Genomic DNA, 15,875 nt, shown 5'->3' on the forward strand with positions numbered 1-15,875 from the left:
GTGCCGTTGGAGGTTCCAATCCATAGACGATCATGAAGGGACTCCGTAATGTTGTGGAGTGTTTGGCTCTATTGTAGGCGAACTCCGCGTGGGGGAGGCAATCTTCCCATGACTTCAAGTTTTTCTTCACAAGTGTGCGGAGGAGGGTGGAGAGGCTTCGATTGACCACTTCGGTAGATGAGAACAAGAGCTTGACTCCAAACTTTGCCATAAGCGACTTCCATAGATAACTCATGAACTTGACGTCTCGATCGGACACAATGCTTGCCTGTATTCCATGTAGGCGAACCACTTCCCTGAAAAACAATGAAGCAATGTGTGAAGCATCATCGCTCTTATGACATGGTATAAAATGTGCCATTTTTGAGAACCTATCCACTACCACAAAGATTGAATCATGCCCATGCTTTGTTCTTGGTAAGCCTAACACAAAGTCCATGCTTATATCCGACCAAGGTGCATATGGAATGGGTAAAGGCATGTAAAGACCATGGGGATTGGATGTTGACTTAGCTTGTAAACAAGTGGTGCAACGGTTGCAAAGGCGCTCCACGTCTCGCTTCATGCGTGGCCAATAATAGTGTGTGGATAGCATCGAAAGGGTCTTGTCGCGTCCAAAATGACCCATGAGGCCACCTCCATGTGACTCTTGCAAAAGCAACTTACGAAGAGAAGACTCGGGTATGCAAACTTTGTTAGCTTTAAACAAGTAGCCATCATGCAAGTAGAAATCATCAAAACCTCGGTCAATGGAACACTTTTCAAAGATTGGTCCAAAGAAAGAATCGGAAGGGTAAAGTTCTTTGATCTCCTCAAGACCCAAAATGTGAAACTCCAAGCGGGTGAGTAGGAGAGTAATGTTGCGGGAAAGTGCATCCGCAACCACATTTTCCTTGCCCTTTTTGTATTTGATAACATAAGGGAAGGACTCTATGAACTCAACCCACTTAGCATGTCTCTTGTTCAAATTGTGTTGACTTTTCAAATACTTCAAGGACTCATGATCCGAGTGGATAACAAACTCTTTTGGCCAAAGGTATTGTTGCCAAACTTCAAGAACACGAACCAAAGCATAAAGCTCCTTGTCATATATAGGATAGTTGAGGCGTGCGCCATCCAACTTCTCGCTATAGTATGCCACGGGTTTTCCATTTTGCATGAGAACACCACCGATTCCAAGGCCACTCGCGTCGCATTCTATCTCAAATGTTTTTGCAAAATCGGGAAGAGCAAGTAGTGGTGCCTCGGTGAGTCTCTTTTTCAATTCATCAAAAGCTTTTTGTTGTGCTTTGCCCCAAACAAACGGAACATTCTTTTTTGTAAGCTCGTTTAGAGGGCAAGCAATGGTGCTGAAATCTTTCACAAAGCGGCGGTAAAATCCGGCAAGTCCATGGAAGCTTCGAACTTGACCAACATTTATGGGAGTGGGCCAATTGTGGATGGCCTCAACCTTGGAAGAATCAACTTCAATCCCGTTGGCTGAAACCACAAAACCAAGAAAAACCAATTTGTTTTGAGCGAAATGGCACTTTGGTAAGTTGGCAAAGAGCTTCTCGTGGCGCAAGATGCATAAGACTTCTCTCACATGTTGAACATGGTCCTCGAGATTTTTGCTATAGATGAGGATATCATCAAAGTAAACAACCACGCTCTTGCCAATGAGAGGTCGCAAAATGTGATTCATAAGACGCATGAAAGTCGAAGGAGCATTGGAAAGACCAAATGGCATGACGAGCCATTCATAGAGACCAAGCTTGGTCTTGAATGCCGTCTTCCATTCATCACCAATTGCCATGCGAATTTGGTGGTAGCCACTACGCAAATCAATCTTAGAGAAAATGGTGGCACCACTCAATTCATCAAGCATGTCATCTAAACGCGGAATGGGATGGCGATAACGGACGGTAATGGCATTGATAGGTCGACAATCCATACACATCCGTTGCGTCCCATCCGGTTTAGGCACAAGAATGAAGGGAACGGCACAAGGGCTAAGGCTTTCTCGGACGTACCCTTTAGCGAGGAGGTCTTGAATTTGGCGTTGGATCTCCTTGGTATCTTCGGGGTTGGTGCGGTAAGCGGCGCGGTTTGGTAGTGGAGCGCCGGGTATGAGGTCGATGCGATGCTCGATGCCCCGAAGCGGTGGTAGTCCATGAGGTAGCTCGTCGGGGAAGACGTCTTGGAACTCCTTCAAAAGAGACAACAAAGACGAAGGAATGTTGGTTAAGTCGTTAGTCTCCGACGAGAGGCCCTTGCAAATGAGCACGTAGTGTATGGTGGTGGATGGGTTGTCTTTCACTTCTCTCCACTCGCTTTTGGTGGCTAGGAGGACACTCTTTCTCTCACTCATATGTGGGTGGTGGCGCTCACTCTCTTTTTGGTGGGTAGCTCCCTCTCCTCTCAACTCACTATGGTGGATGTGGTGTTGTGCTCTCGCTAAAGCCTTCGCATTGTCGGCGATGATTTGGCTAGGAGTCATTGGGCGAAGCTCGAACTTCTTGTCCTTGACCTTGAAGGTGTATGCATTGGAGTAACCATCATGTATGGCCTTCTTGTCAAATTGCCATGGGCGGCCAAGCAACATGTGGCACACGGTCATAGGTACCACGTCACACTCGACGGTGTCTTCATAGGGTCCTATCTTGAAGTTGACGGTGACGGTGTGTTGAATCTTGACATTGCCCTTGTCACTCAACCATTGGACATGGTATGGATGAGGATGTTTGCGAAGCGTGAGGTTGAGCTTCTCACATAACTCGGTGCTTGCCAAGTTGTGGCAACTCCCACCATCGATGATGACCTTGATTGACTTGCCACCAATGCCGGCTCGAGTTTGGAAGATGTTGCATCTTTGGTCTTCCATAGCTTGGGGTTGAGTGGTGAGCACTCGAGTGACCACAAGAGAAGGGCTTGGATCATGTGTGCATAAGAGAGGGTCTTCTCCACTTTCTTCATCATAGTCTTCCTCATTAGCAACGGCGGCTTGCACTAGGGCTTCATATTCACCTTCACTTAGCGTCTCTATGTCACCATTCTCCATAGTGATCATGACCTTGGTGTTCTTGCACTCAAAGGATTTGTGGCCTTGAGTACCACACTTGAAGCAAGTGACATTGGAGGGTCCCGTAGAGGCCTTGGAGGAGGCGGTGGAGGATATCGTTTGCTTCATGCGACTTTGGATAGAAGGTTGCTTGGAAGGTGTAGAGGATGCGGTTGGCTTGACACTTGTTGTGGGAGTTGATGTAGCAAGTTTGGAGGCGAAGTATTGCTTCGACTTCGAGTACTTGATGTCCTCATTCACTTGACGCTCGGCCTTGGAAGCTTGGTGAACCAACTCAACCATGTTGGAGTATTGTTGGAACTCCACAATCCTCTTGATGGGGTAGTTGAGGCCATTGAAGAACCTAGCGATGGTTTGGTTCTCGGACTCTTGGATGTTTGCTCGCATCATGGTTAACTCCATTTCTTTGAAGAATTCCTCAACGGTCTTGGTGCCTTGCTTCAACTTTTGGAGCTTGTTGAAGAGGTCGGTCTTGTAGTGTTTAGGGACAAAGCGAGCTTCCATCTCCTCCTTCATGTCTTCCCAAGTATCAATTGGAGGATCACCCTTTTCTTCCCTTAGAGTGACAACTTGTTCCCACCAAGTGTTGGCATAATCTTCAAACTCGAGGGAGGCCATGGCTACTTTCTTGGCACCGGAGTAGTTGTGGATGCGGAAGATCTTGTCAACCTTGAGTGCCCATGAGAGGTAGGCCTCGGCATCGTCTTCACCCTTGAACTTGGGCATGTTGAACTTGAGCTTTCCATACATATTCTCTTCATCTTCCATGTTCCTTCGGCGAGGACGGATGCCTTCATCTCTTGCGACTTGAGGTGGTAGAGGAGGTCTTCCACGACCAACCATAGCATTGGGTTGGCGTTGGAGGTGAACACTAGCTTCACTTGGCTCACGTTGAGGATGTTGTTGCGGATCTTGACGAGGTTGTTGACGTTGTCCAATGTTGGCTCTCTCATCTTGATCATGTTGAGGTTGTCCTCGGCCCCTTTGGTCATGGCGAGGATGGTTCCGGAGGTCACGCCTTGGTGGATCTTGATGACCTTGGTCTTGAGCATCCACATGGGCTTGACGATGAGGTGCCGGGTCCATGTTGTGGAGGACGTTGTCTTGCGGTTGGTCGTCATGCCCATGGTGGGCATGGCGAGCCGCTTGATGACGATCTTGATGAAGAGCTTGATCTTGTTGAGGACGCTCATGAGGACGAGCATGGCGATGGAACTCTCCGCGCCTTGAGTTTGAGCGAGAATCATCATGACGAGCGTGCGGTCGACGAGAGCGATGATGAACTCCATGCCTTGAGTCGGAGCTTGAGGACGAATGGTGATCATGGGAGTAGTCATCATGTGAGGATGTCGATGATGATGAGGAAGTAGAGCGATGGCGATGTCGGCGTCCCAAGTTGTTGATGGCGCGCTCGAGGCTATCCATGCGCCGCTCCATGTTTGCATCATTGGCCGTCACTTGGTCATGCAAGTTGTCCGTAGCTTCCCAAAGAAGAATCATATCTTGGTTCACTTGGCCGAAGTTGTGAGCCACTTCTTCATATTGTTCGTCGATGCGTGTCTCGAACAAGTTGAGTTGGTCCTTGAACTCTTGGCGTTGCACCCATAGGTTGTGTTGGGTGGCCAACCTTTCGGAAGGGTGTAGGACCTCATCCTCCTTTGCTTGGTCTCCGTGCCTATCCATGATCACAAGACAAGAACTATGTTGTGGATGTTAGTGGAAGGGGACTACCTCGCACTCTTACCGTGGTAAGATAGTATTGAGGCAATCAACCAAGCCGAAAGTAAGACCAATTGTATCGGGACACCCACAAAGGCACACGCAAAAGCTAGCAAATATGGTGTTAGGAGTGGATGGTGGAAAGCCAAAAGACGAAATCCAAAATCGAGTATGTTGTTAAGAGTGGGTAAGATCCAAAAATCAAGTGTCAAAGTGGAGATCACTATAAACACGGAAAAATGTGGAACTCACACACGGGATGAACGGGGTTAGTGCAACCAAGGAACGAGCGGAAAAATGAAAAACCCCTAAGCAAGGGTGCTCAATGTCACACTAACGCAAGAAGAGATCGAAGCTAGGTTGCATAGAGTAGAAACACCAAGATTCGCACGAGGTCTCTCTTCTCTATCTCTCTTGCTTGCTTAAAAGCTTTTCACTCTTTTTGTATCGGTGGCACTTTGCACTTTGCTTTTTTTTTCACTAGCACACTATGCTCTTACTCTTTTGCTGGCCACTCACGAGCTCCACTTATGAGCTTTACTCACACAACGCACACCCTCACGGTCGGGACCTCGTGCGATGTTTCGCAACACTCGAAAGCTTCGCTCGTGGGATAGATCGCAAAAAGAAGAGGGCTACAAGAGTTACTGCAAGTTATACCTGCGATGGTGGAGATGATGGTGGTGGTGGTGGTCGGCGGTGGTGTTAGTCGATGTCGAAGACGAGGAGCCGGTAGGTGGTCCGGTTGAACCGGAGCTGGCGCCGGCGTGTCCGGTCTGGCGGCCGGTCGGACCGGTCTCTGAGCCGGCTGTCCGGTATGCGGCCGGTCGGCCGGGTTCTGCGCCGGACGGTCCGGTCTGGGGGCCGGTTGACCGGGTTCGAAACCGGATCGCACGATTTGGAGCTTTCTCTCTCCTGTTCTTCCCCAAACCAAAACCAAATCGACCAAAACGAAAGGAAACGATGGAATTGGAGGCTAAAAGTTGGGGAAATAGTAGATCAAGCACAACAACACCAGATCCACGGAGCAAAACCACTCAAAACTCAACCAAATCACAGATCCGTCCAAAGGCAATTTAGGGCTATTTTTTGGAAAATTTTCTAGAAACGAAATTGGGTGGGTGGAGGGTCAAATTCGCGGAAACCAAAGGCTGCTGATACCATATGATGAGGTCTAAGACCCCGATTGTGGCCCGATCTCGCGAATGACCCAAGGAATCAAGGGGGGAAGAGGGGGAGAGGCGGAAGAACACGAAGAACGCGAAGAACACACGAAGAACCACGCACACCAACCCGATACAATCGATGCTTACCCTCACGGCTCGATGGACCGTGCCAATAGAATCCGCCCGGAAGAGACTCGAGGTAGAATTCCGAGAGGAGAGACCGGTGGGGAGGACGAATCAAGGAGTGGGAGAGAGAGTGTAAACACTAGAATCTCTCACTACCAAATCCATACATCCACAAGGGTTGCCTTGATTACAGAGGGATGATACCCAAGGGAGACTAAGCTCAAAGTTAGGTTTGAGTTCTAAACAAGTCTAAGGGGAAAAAGGGGTGTCCAAGGTGCTTATATAGCGGTACAAGGCGACACGGGCCGAAAAGGCACAAAGGAAAACGTTTTGGGCCGAAAAGGCGTCTTTAGTCGTGCAGGCCGGTTAGGAGGCCGGTTGGACCGGACCTGGGACCGGGTCGTCCGGTCGGTGACCGGATCCTGGACCGGGCAGTAACCGGGCGAGGTTCTGGAGCCCGGGGAAGGCGTCCGGATGGCACCGGTTGGTGGCCCGGTTGGGGACCGGGTGGCCCGGTCAGGCGGCCGGTCGACCGGATTCTGAGCCGGGTGGCCCGGTCAGGAGGCCGGTCAGACCGGATTCTGGACTGGCCGCTCATCGTCTCTTCCTTGCGTTCTTGGGGCGACTTCGGGTCCAGCTCCGTGTACATCTTCTCGATCAGCTGCTCCTCTCCTTCCCTTGACCATGACGTACCGTCCTCTCCGTGGTCTTGATGCTCCACGTACCTAATAACACAAAGGGTTTCGGCATGAGGTAGCATTCCATCCAATGGGGTATCTAGGTCGAGGGAAGTGAGGAGCGAGTTCACCTTGTCGTGTAGAGCTTTAACTCGAGCCCTTGTCATTGGTCCGCTTGGGGGACTTGTTGGTCTTGGTGAGGAGGTGTCCGAAGGCCACCCCGCATCAGAAGTATTGCGGATATAGATGAAAGCTTTATTGAAAAGGGGGGATTCCGAATAGTCGGTCTTGTTCTGGGCGTTGGCCTCAAAAGAAGTACACGAGAGTTGCAGCAATGGCTAACTTTTAATCTAATCAAAATCCGAGTCTAAACGTGACGTCTATGGAGGTATTTAAAGGAGGAAAAGGTGGGGTTTCGACCAGCCATACGTATGGTGGTCGAACCAAACTCTAGAAGGCCTTTCCCCCTTCAATACGGACTCTAAAAAGTGGCTGACTTAATTCCTGCGAAAATGACATGGGCCTGGCCCAAAACTAAAGGTGACGCAGCACCATTGATGTAGCCCCGCTCACCAACGACACTACATCAAGGCCAACAAGTCCCCCAAGTGGACCAATGACAAGGGTTCGAGTTAAAGCTCTACACGACAAGGTGAACTCGCTCCTCACTTCCCTCGACCTAGATACCCCATTGGATGGAATGCTACCTCATGCCGAAACCCTTTGTGTCATTAGGTACGTGGAGCATCAAGATCACGGAGAGGACGGTACGTCATGGTCAAGGGAAGGAGAGGAGCAGCTGATCGAGAAGATGTACACGGAGCTGGACTGGAAGTCGCCCGAAGAGCGCAAGGAAGAGAAGAGGGACGTCCGGTCCGTAACCCGGCCGACCGGCTTCCTGACCGGGCCACCCGGTCCCCAGCCCGGTCTGACCGGCCTCCTGACCGGGCCGCCCGGTCCAAACCGGATTTGGCGCTCGTGCCATCCGGGCAACATCCCGGGGCCTCGGAACCTCGTCCGGTTGACGCCCGGTCCACGAGTGCCCGGTCGGGACTGCCCGCCCGGTCACAGTTCCGGCCCGACCGGCTCCCCGACCGGCCCGCACGACTTAAGTTATATTTTCGGCCCAAACTTACCTTTTCGGCCTGTGACGCCTTGTAAGACTATATAAGCACCCCAAGCACCCCTTTAGCTCTTTAGACTTGTTTAGAACTCAAACCTAACTTTGAGCTTAGTCTCCCTTGGGTATCATCCCTCTGTAATCAAGGCAACCCTTGTGGATGTATGGATTTGGTAGTGTGAGATTCTAGTGTTTTACACTCTCTCTCCCACTCCTTGATTCGTCCTTCCCACCGGTCTCTCCTCTCGGAATTCTACCTCGAGTCTCTTCCGGGCGGATTCTATTGGCACGGTCCATCGAGCCGTGAGGGTAAGCTTCGATTGTATCGGGTTGGTGTGCGTGGTTCTTCGTGTGTTCTTCGCGTTCTTCGTGTTCTTCCGCCTCCCTCCCTCTTTCCCCTTGATTCCTTGGGTCATTCGCGAGATCGGGCCACAATCGGGGTCTCAGACCACATCATATGGTATCAGCAGCCTTTGGTTTCCGCGGATTTGACCCTCCACCCACCCAATTTCGTTTCTAGAAAATTTTCCAAAAAATAGCCCTAAATTGCCTTTGGACGGATCTGTGATTTGGTTGAGTTTTGAGTGGTTTTGCTCCGTGGATCTGGTGTTGTTGTGCTTGATCTACTATTTCCCCAACTTTTAGCCTCCAATTCCATCGTTTCCCTTCGTTTTGGCCGATTTGGTTTTGGTTTGGGGAAGAACAGGAGAGAGAAAGCTCCAAATCGACGAACCCGGTTTCAAACCCGGTCAACCGGCCCCCTGACCGGACCGTCCGGCGCAGAACCCGGTCAACCGGCCGCAAACCGGAGCAGCCGGTCCAGAACCCGGTCAACCGGCCCTCAGACCGGAGCAGCCGGCGCAGCACCCGGTCCGACCGGACCACCGACCGGGCACACGTCTTCGACATCGACTAACACCACCGCCGACCACCACCACCATCATCTCCACCATCGCAGGTATAACTTGCAGTAACCCTTGTAGCCCTCTTCTTTTTGCGATCTATCCCACGAGCGAAGCTTTCGAGTGTTGCGAAACATCGCACGAGGTCCCGACCGTGAGGGTGTGCGTTGTGTGAGTAAAGCTCATAAGTGGAGCTCGTGAGTGGCCAGCAAAAGAGTAAGAGCTTAGTGGGCTAGTGAAAAAAAAAAAGGAGAAAAGCAAAGTGCAAAGTGCCACCGATACAAAAAGAGTGAAAAGCTTTTAAGCAAGCACGAGAGATAGAGAAGAGAGACCTCGTGCGAATCTTGGTGTTTCTACTCTATGCAACCTAGCTTCGATCTCTTCTTGCGTTAGTGTGACATTGAGCACCCTCGTTTTGGGTTTTTCCTTTTTCCGCTCGTTCCTTGGTTGCACTAACCCCGCTCATCCCGTGTGTGAGTTCCACATTTTTCCGTGTTTATAGTGATCACCACTTTGACACTTGGATTTTTGGACCTTACCCACTCTTAACAACATACTCGATTTTGGATTTCGTCTTTTGGCTTTCCATCATCCACAACTAACACCATATTTGCTAGCTTTTGCGTGTGCCTTTGTGTGTGTCCCGATACAATTGGTCTTACTTTCGGCTTGGTTGATTGCCTCAATACTATCTTGCCACGGTAAGAGTGAGAGGTAGTCTCCTTCCACTAACATCCACAACATAGTTCTTGTCTTGTGATCATGGATAGGAACGGAGATGAAACAAGGGATGGAGAAGTCCTCCGGAACACCGAGAGGTTGGCTACTCAACACAACCTATGGACTCAACGCCAAGAGTTCAAGGAACAACTATCACTCTTCGAGACACGCATCGACCAACAATATGAAGAAGTGGCTCACAACTTCGGCCAAGTGAACCAAGATATGAATCTTCTTCGTGAAGCTACGGACAACTTGCATGACCAAGTGACGGCCAATGATGCAAACATGGAGCGGCGCATGGATAGCCTCGAGCGCGCCATCAACAACTTGGGACGCCGACATCGACATCGCTCTACTTCCTCATCGTCATCGACTACCTCACATGATGACTACTCCCATGATCACCATTCGTCCTCAAGCTCCGACTCAAGGCATGGAGATCATCATCGCTCTCGTCGACCGCACGCTCGTCATGATGATTCTCGCTCCAACTCAAGGCGCGGAGAGTTCCATCGCCATGCTCGTCCTCATGAACGTCCGCAACAAGAACAAGCTCTTCCCCAAGATCGTCATCACGCGGCTCGCCATGCCCACCATGGGCATGACGACCAACCCCAAAACAACGTCCTCCACAACATGGACCCGGCACCTCATCGTCAAGCCCACGTGGATGCTCAAGACCAAGGTCATCAAGATCTACCAAGGCGTGACCTCCGGAACCATCCTCGCCATGACCAAAGGGGCCGAGGGCAACCACAACATGATCAAGATGAGAGGGCCATAATTGGGCAACGCCAACAACCTCGCCAAGACCCGCAACAGCATCCTCAACATGAGCCAAGTGAAGCAAGTGTTCACCTCCAACGCCAACCCAATGCTATGGTTGGTCGTGGAAGACCTCCTCTACCACCTCAAGTCGCAAGAGATGAAGGCATCCGTCCTCGCCGAAGAAACATGGAAGATGAAGAGAATATGTATGGAAAGCTCAAGTTCAACATGCCCAAGTTCAAGGGTGAAGACGATGTCGAGGCCTACCTCTCATGGGCACTCAAGGTTGACAAGATCTTCCGCATCCATAACTACTCCGGTGCCAAGAAAGTAGCCATGGCCTCCCTCGAGTTTGAAGATTATGCCAACACTTGGTGGGAACAAGTTGTCACTCTTAGGGAAGAAAAGGGTGATCCTCCTATTGATACTTGGGAAGACATGAAGGAGGAGATGGAAGCTCGCTTTGTTCCTAAACACTACAAGACCGATCTCTTCAACAAGCTACAAAAGTTGAAGCAAGGCACCAAAACCGTTGAGGAATTCTTCAAGGAAATGGAGTTAACCATGATGCGAGTAAACATCCAAGAGTCCGAGAACCAAACCATCGCTAGGTTCTTCAATGGCCTCAACTACCCCATCAAGAGGATTGTGGAGTTCCAACAATACTCCAACATGGTTGAGTTGGTTCACCAAGCTTCCAAGGCCGAGCGTCAAGTGAATGAGGACATCAAGTACTCCAAGTCCAAGCAATACTTCGCCTCCAAGCTTGCCACATCAAATCCTACAACAAGTGTCAAGCCAACCGCATCCTCTACACCTTCCAAGCAACCTTCCATACAAAGTCGCATGAAGCAAACAGTATCCTCCACCGCCTCCTCCAAGGCCTCTACGGGACCCTCCAATGTCACTTGCTTCAAGTGTGGCACCCAAGGCCACAAGTCCTTTGAGTGCAAGAACACCAAGGTCATGATCACTATGGAGAATGGTGACATAGAGACGCTCAGTGAAGGTGAATATGAAGCCCTAGTGCAAGCCGCCGTTGCTAATGAGGAAGACTATGATGAAGAAAGTGGAGAAGACCCTCTCTTATGCACACATGATCCAAGCCCTTCTCTTGTGGTCACTCGAGTGCTCACCACTCAACCCCAAGCTATGGAAGACCAAAGATGCAACATCTTCCAAACGCGTGCCGGCATTGGTGGCAAGTCAATCAAGGTCATCATCGATGGTGGGAGTTGCCACAACTTGGCAAGCACCGAGCTATGTGAGAAGCTCAACCTCACGCTTCGCAAGCATCCTCATCCATACCATGTCCAATGGTTGAGCGACAAGGGCAATGTCAAGATTCAACACACCGTCACCATCAACTTCAAGATAGGACCCTATGAAGACACCGTCGAGTGTGACGTGGTGCCTATGACCGTGTGCCACATGTTGCTTGGCCGCCCATGGCAATTTGACAAGAAGGCCATACATGATGGTTTCTCCAATGCATACACCTTCAAGGTCAAGGACAAGAAGTTCGAGCTTCGCCCAATGACTCCTAGCCAAATCATCGCCGACAATGCGAAGGCTTTAGCGAGGGCACAACACCACATCCACCATAGTGAGTTGAGAGGAGAGGGAGCTACCCACCAAAAAGAGAGTGAGCGCCACAACCCACATATGAGTGAGAGAAAGAGTGTCCTCCTAACCACCAAAAGCGAGTGGAGAGAAGTGAAAGACAACCCATCCACCACCATACACTACGTGCTCATTTGCAAGGGCCTCTCGTCGGAGACTAACGACTTAACCAACATTCCTTCGTCTTTGTTGTCTCTTTTGAAGGAGTTCCAAGATGTTTTCCCCGACGAGCTACCCCATGGACTACCACCGCTTCGGGGCATTGAGCATCGCATCGACCTCATACCCGGCGCTCCACTACCAAACCGCGCCGCCTACCGCACCAACCCCGAAGACACCAAGGAGATACAACGACAAATACAAGACCTCCTCGCTAAAGGGTATGTCCGAGAAAGCCTTAGCCCTTGTGCCGTTCCCGTCATTCTTGTGCCTAAACCGGATGAGACGCAACGGATGTGTATGGATTGCCGCCCTATCAATGCCATTACCGTCCGTTATCGATATCCCATTCCGCGTTTAGATGACATGCTTGATGAATTGAGTGGTGCCACCATTTTCTCTAAGATTGATTTGCGTAGTGGCTACCACCAAATTCGCATGGCAATTGTTGATGAATGGAAGACGGCATTCAAGACCAAGCTTGGTCTCTATGAATGGCTCGTCATGCCATTTGGTCTTTCCAATGCTCCTTCCACTTTCATGCGTCTTATGAATCACATTTTGCGACCTCTCATTGGCAAGAGCGTGGTTGTCTACTTTGATGATATTCTCATCTATAGCAAAAATCTCGAGGACCATGTTCAACATGTGAGAGAAGTCTTATGCATCTTGCGCCACGAGAAGCTCTTTGCCAACCTTCCAAAATGCCATTTCGCTCAAAACAAATTGGTTTTTCTTGGTTTTGTGGTTTCCGCCAACGGGATTGAAGTTGATTCTTCCAAAGTTGAGGCCATCCACAATTGGCCCACTCCCACAAATGTTGGTCAAGTTAGAAGCTTCCATGGACTTGCCGGATTTTACCGCCGCTTTGTGAAAGATTTCAGCACCATTGCTTGCCCTTTAAACGAGCTTACAAAAAAGAATGTTCCGTTTGTTTGGGGCAAAGCACAACAAAAAGCTTTTGATGAATTGAAAAAGAGACTCACCGAGGCACCACTACTTGCTCTTCCCGATTTTGCCAAAACATTTGAGATAGAATGCGATGCGAGTGGCCTTGGGATCGGTGGTGTTCTCATGCAAAATGGAAAACCCGTGGCATACTATAGCGAGAAGTTGGATGGCGCACGCCTCAACTATCCTATATATGACAAGGAGCTTTATGCTTTGGTTCGTGTTCTTGAAGTTTGGCAACACTACCTTTGGCCAAAAGAGTTTGTTATCCATTCGGATCATGAGTCCTTGAAGTATTTGAAAAGTCAACAAAATTTGAACAAGAGACATGCTAAGTGGGTTGAGTTCATCGAGTCCTTCCCTTATGTTATCAAATACAAAAAGGGCAAGGAAAATGTGGTTGCGGATGCACTTTCCCGCAAGATTACTCTCCTACTCACCCGCTTGGAGTTTCACATTTTGGGTCTTGAGGAGATAAAAGAACTTTACCCTTCCGATTCTTTCTTTGGACCAATCTTTGAAAAGTGTTCCATTGACCGAGGTTATGATGATTTCTACTTGCATGATGGCTACTTGTTTAAAGCTAACAAAGTTTGCATACCCGAGTCTTCTCTTCGTAAGTTGCTTTTGCAAGAGTCACATGGAGGTGGCCTCATGGGTCATTTTGGACGCGACAAGACTCTTTCGATGCTATCCACACACTATTATTGGCCACGCATGAAGCGAGACGTGGAGCGCCTTTGCAACCGTTGCACCACTTGTTTACAAGCTAAGTCAACATCCAATCCCCATGGTCTTTACATGCCTTTACCCATTCCATATGCACCTTGGTCGGATATAAGCATGGACTTTGTGTTAGGCTTACCAAGAACAAAGCATGGGCATGATTCAATCTTTGTGGTAGTGGATAGGTTCTCAAAAATGGCTCATTTCATACCATGTCATAAGAGCGATGATGCCTCACACATTGCTTCATTGTTTTTCAGGGAAGTGGTTCGCCTACACGGAATACCGGCAAGCATTGTGTCGGATCGAGACATCAAGTTCATGAGTTATCTATGGAAGTCGCTCATGGCCAAGTTTGGAGTGAAGCTCTTATTCTCATCGTCCTCGCACCCTCAAACCGATGGACAAACCGAAGTGGTCAATCGAAGCCTCTCCACACTCCTCCGCACACTTGTAAAGAAAAACTTGAAGTCATGGGAAGATTGCCTCCCCCACGCGGAGTTCGCCTACAATAGAGCCAAACACTCCACAACATTACGGAGTCCCTTCATGGTCGTCTATGGATTCGAACCTCCAACGGCACTCGACATCCTTCCACTCCCTCTTCATCAAAGGACCAACATGGACTTCGACGAGCGCACCACCGCCATGAAGAAACTACATGAAGAAACAAGAGCAACCATACAAGACCATGTCCTTCGCCAAGCTAACCGCCTCAACGCAAAGAAGAAAGAACGAGTGTTTGAAGAAGGAGACCTAGTTTGGGTTCACCTAAGGAAAGAAAGGTTCCCTCAAGAACGCAACTCCAAGCTCAAGCCAAGAGGAGATGGGCCTTTCAAGGTACTCAAGCGCATCAACAACAACACCTACGTCATCGACATACCAACATCCAAGTACTTGGTGAGCAACACTTTCAACATCTCGGACCTCTCCCCACATCGTGGAGATGAGGAGGAACAAGAGTCGAGGACGACTCTCTCCCAAGGGGGGGGAGATGATGTAGCCCCGCTCACCAACGACACTACATCAAGGCCAACAAGTCCCCCAAGTGGACCAATTACAAGGGCTCGAGTTAAAGCTCTACACGACAAGGTGAACTCGCTCCTCACTTCCCTCGACCTAGATACCCCATTGGATGGAATGCTACCTCATGCCGAAACCCTTTGTGTCATTAGGTACGTGGAGCATCAAGATCACGGAGAGGACGGTACGTCATGGTCAAGGGAAGGAGAGGAGCAGCTGATCGAGAAGATGTACACGGAGCTGGATCGGAAGTCGCCCGAAGAGCGCAAGGAAGAGAAGAGGACGTCCGGTCAGGCAACCCGGTCGACCGGCTTCCTGACCGGGCCACCCGGTCCCCAGCCCGGTCTGACCGGCCTCCTGACCGGGCCGCCCGGTCCAAACCGGATTTGGCGCTCGTGCCATCCGGGCAACATCCCGGGGCCTCGGAACCTCGTCCGGTTGACGCCCGGTCACAGGCCCGGTCAGGACCGGCCCGCCCGGTCACAGGCCCGGTCTGACCGACTCCCTGACCGGCCTGCACGACTTAAGTTATATTTTCGGCCCAAACTTACCTTTTCGGCCTGTGACGCCTTGTAAGACTATATAAGCACCCCAAGCACCCCTTTAGCTCTTTAGACTTGTTTAGAACTCAAACCTAACTTTGAGCTTAGTCTCCCTTGGGTATCATCCCTCTGTAATCAAGGCAACCCTTGTGGATGTATGGATTTGGTAGTGTGAGATTCTAGTGTTTTACACTCTCTCTCCCACTCCTTGATTCGTCCTTCCCACCGGTCTCTCCTCTCGGAATTCTACCTCGAGTCTCTTCCGGGCGGATTCTATTGGCACGGTCCATCGAGCCGTGAGGGTAAGCATCGATTGTATCGGGTTGGTGTGCGTGGTTCTTCGTGTGTTCTTCGCGTTCTTCGTGTTCTTCCGCCTCCCTTCCTCTTTCCCCTTGATTCCTTGGGTCATTCGCGAGATCGGGCCACAATCGGGGTCTCAGACCACATCAACCATATTATGCTATGGACGAAATTATGAAGTGGAGAACTCTATATTTCGTCCATGTCTTCATCTCTTCTTATGGTGGCTTCAAAGTTCTGAAATCTCCACTTGTGGCGTCATCTTCAATCCTCATGTGCTTCCTGCCAT

This window comes from Lolium perenne, chromosome 5, assembly GCF_019359855.2.
Source record: "Lolium perenne isolate Kyuss_39 chromosome 5, Kyuss_2.0, whole genome shotgun sequence".
Classification (NCBI taxonomy): domain Eukaryota; kingdom Viridiplantae; phylum Streptophyta; class Magnoliopsida; order Poales; family Poaceae; genus Lolium; species Lolium perenne.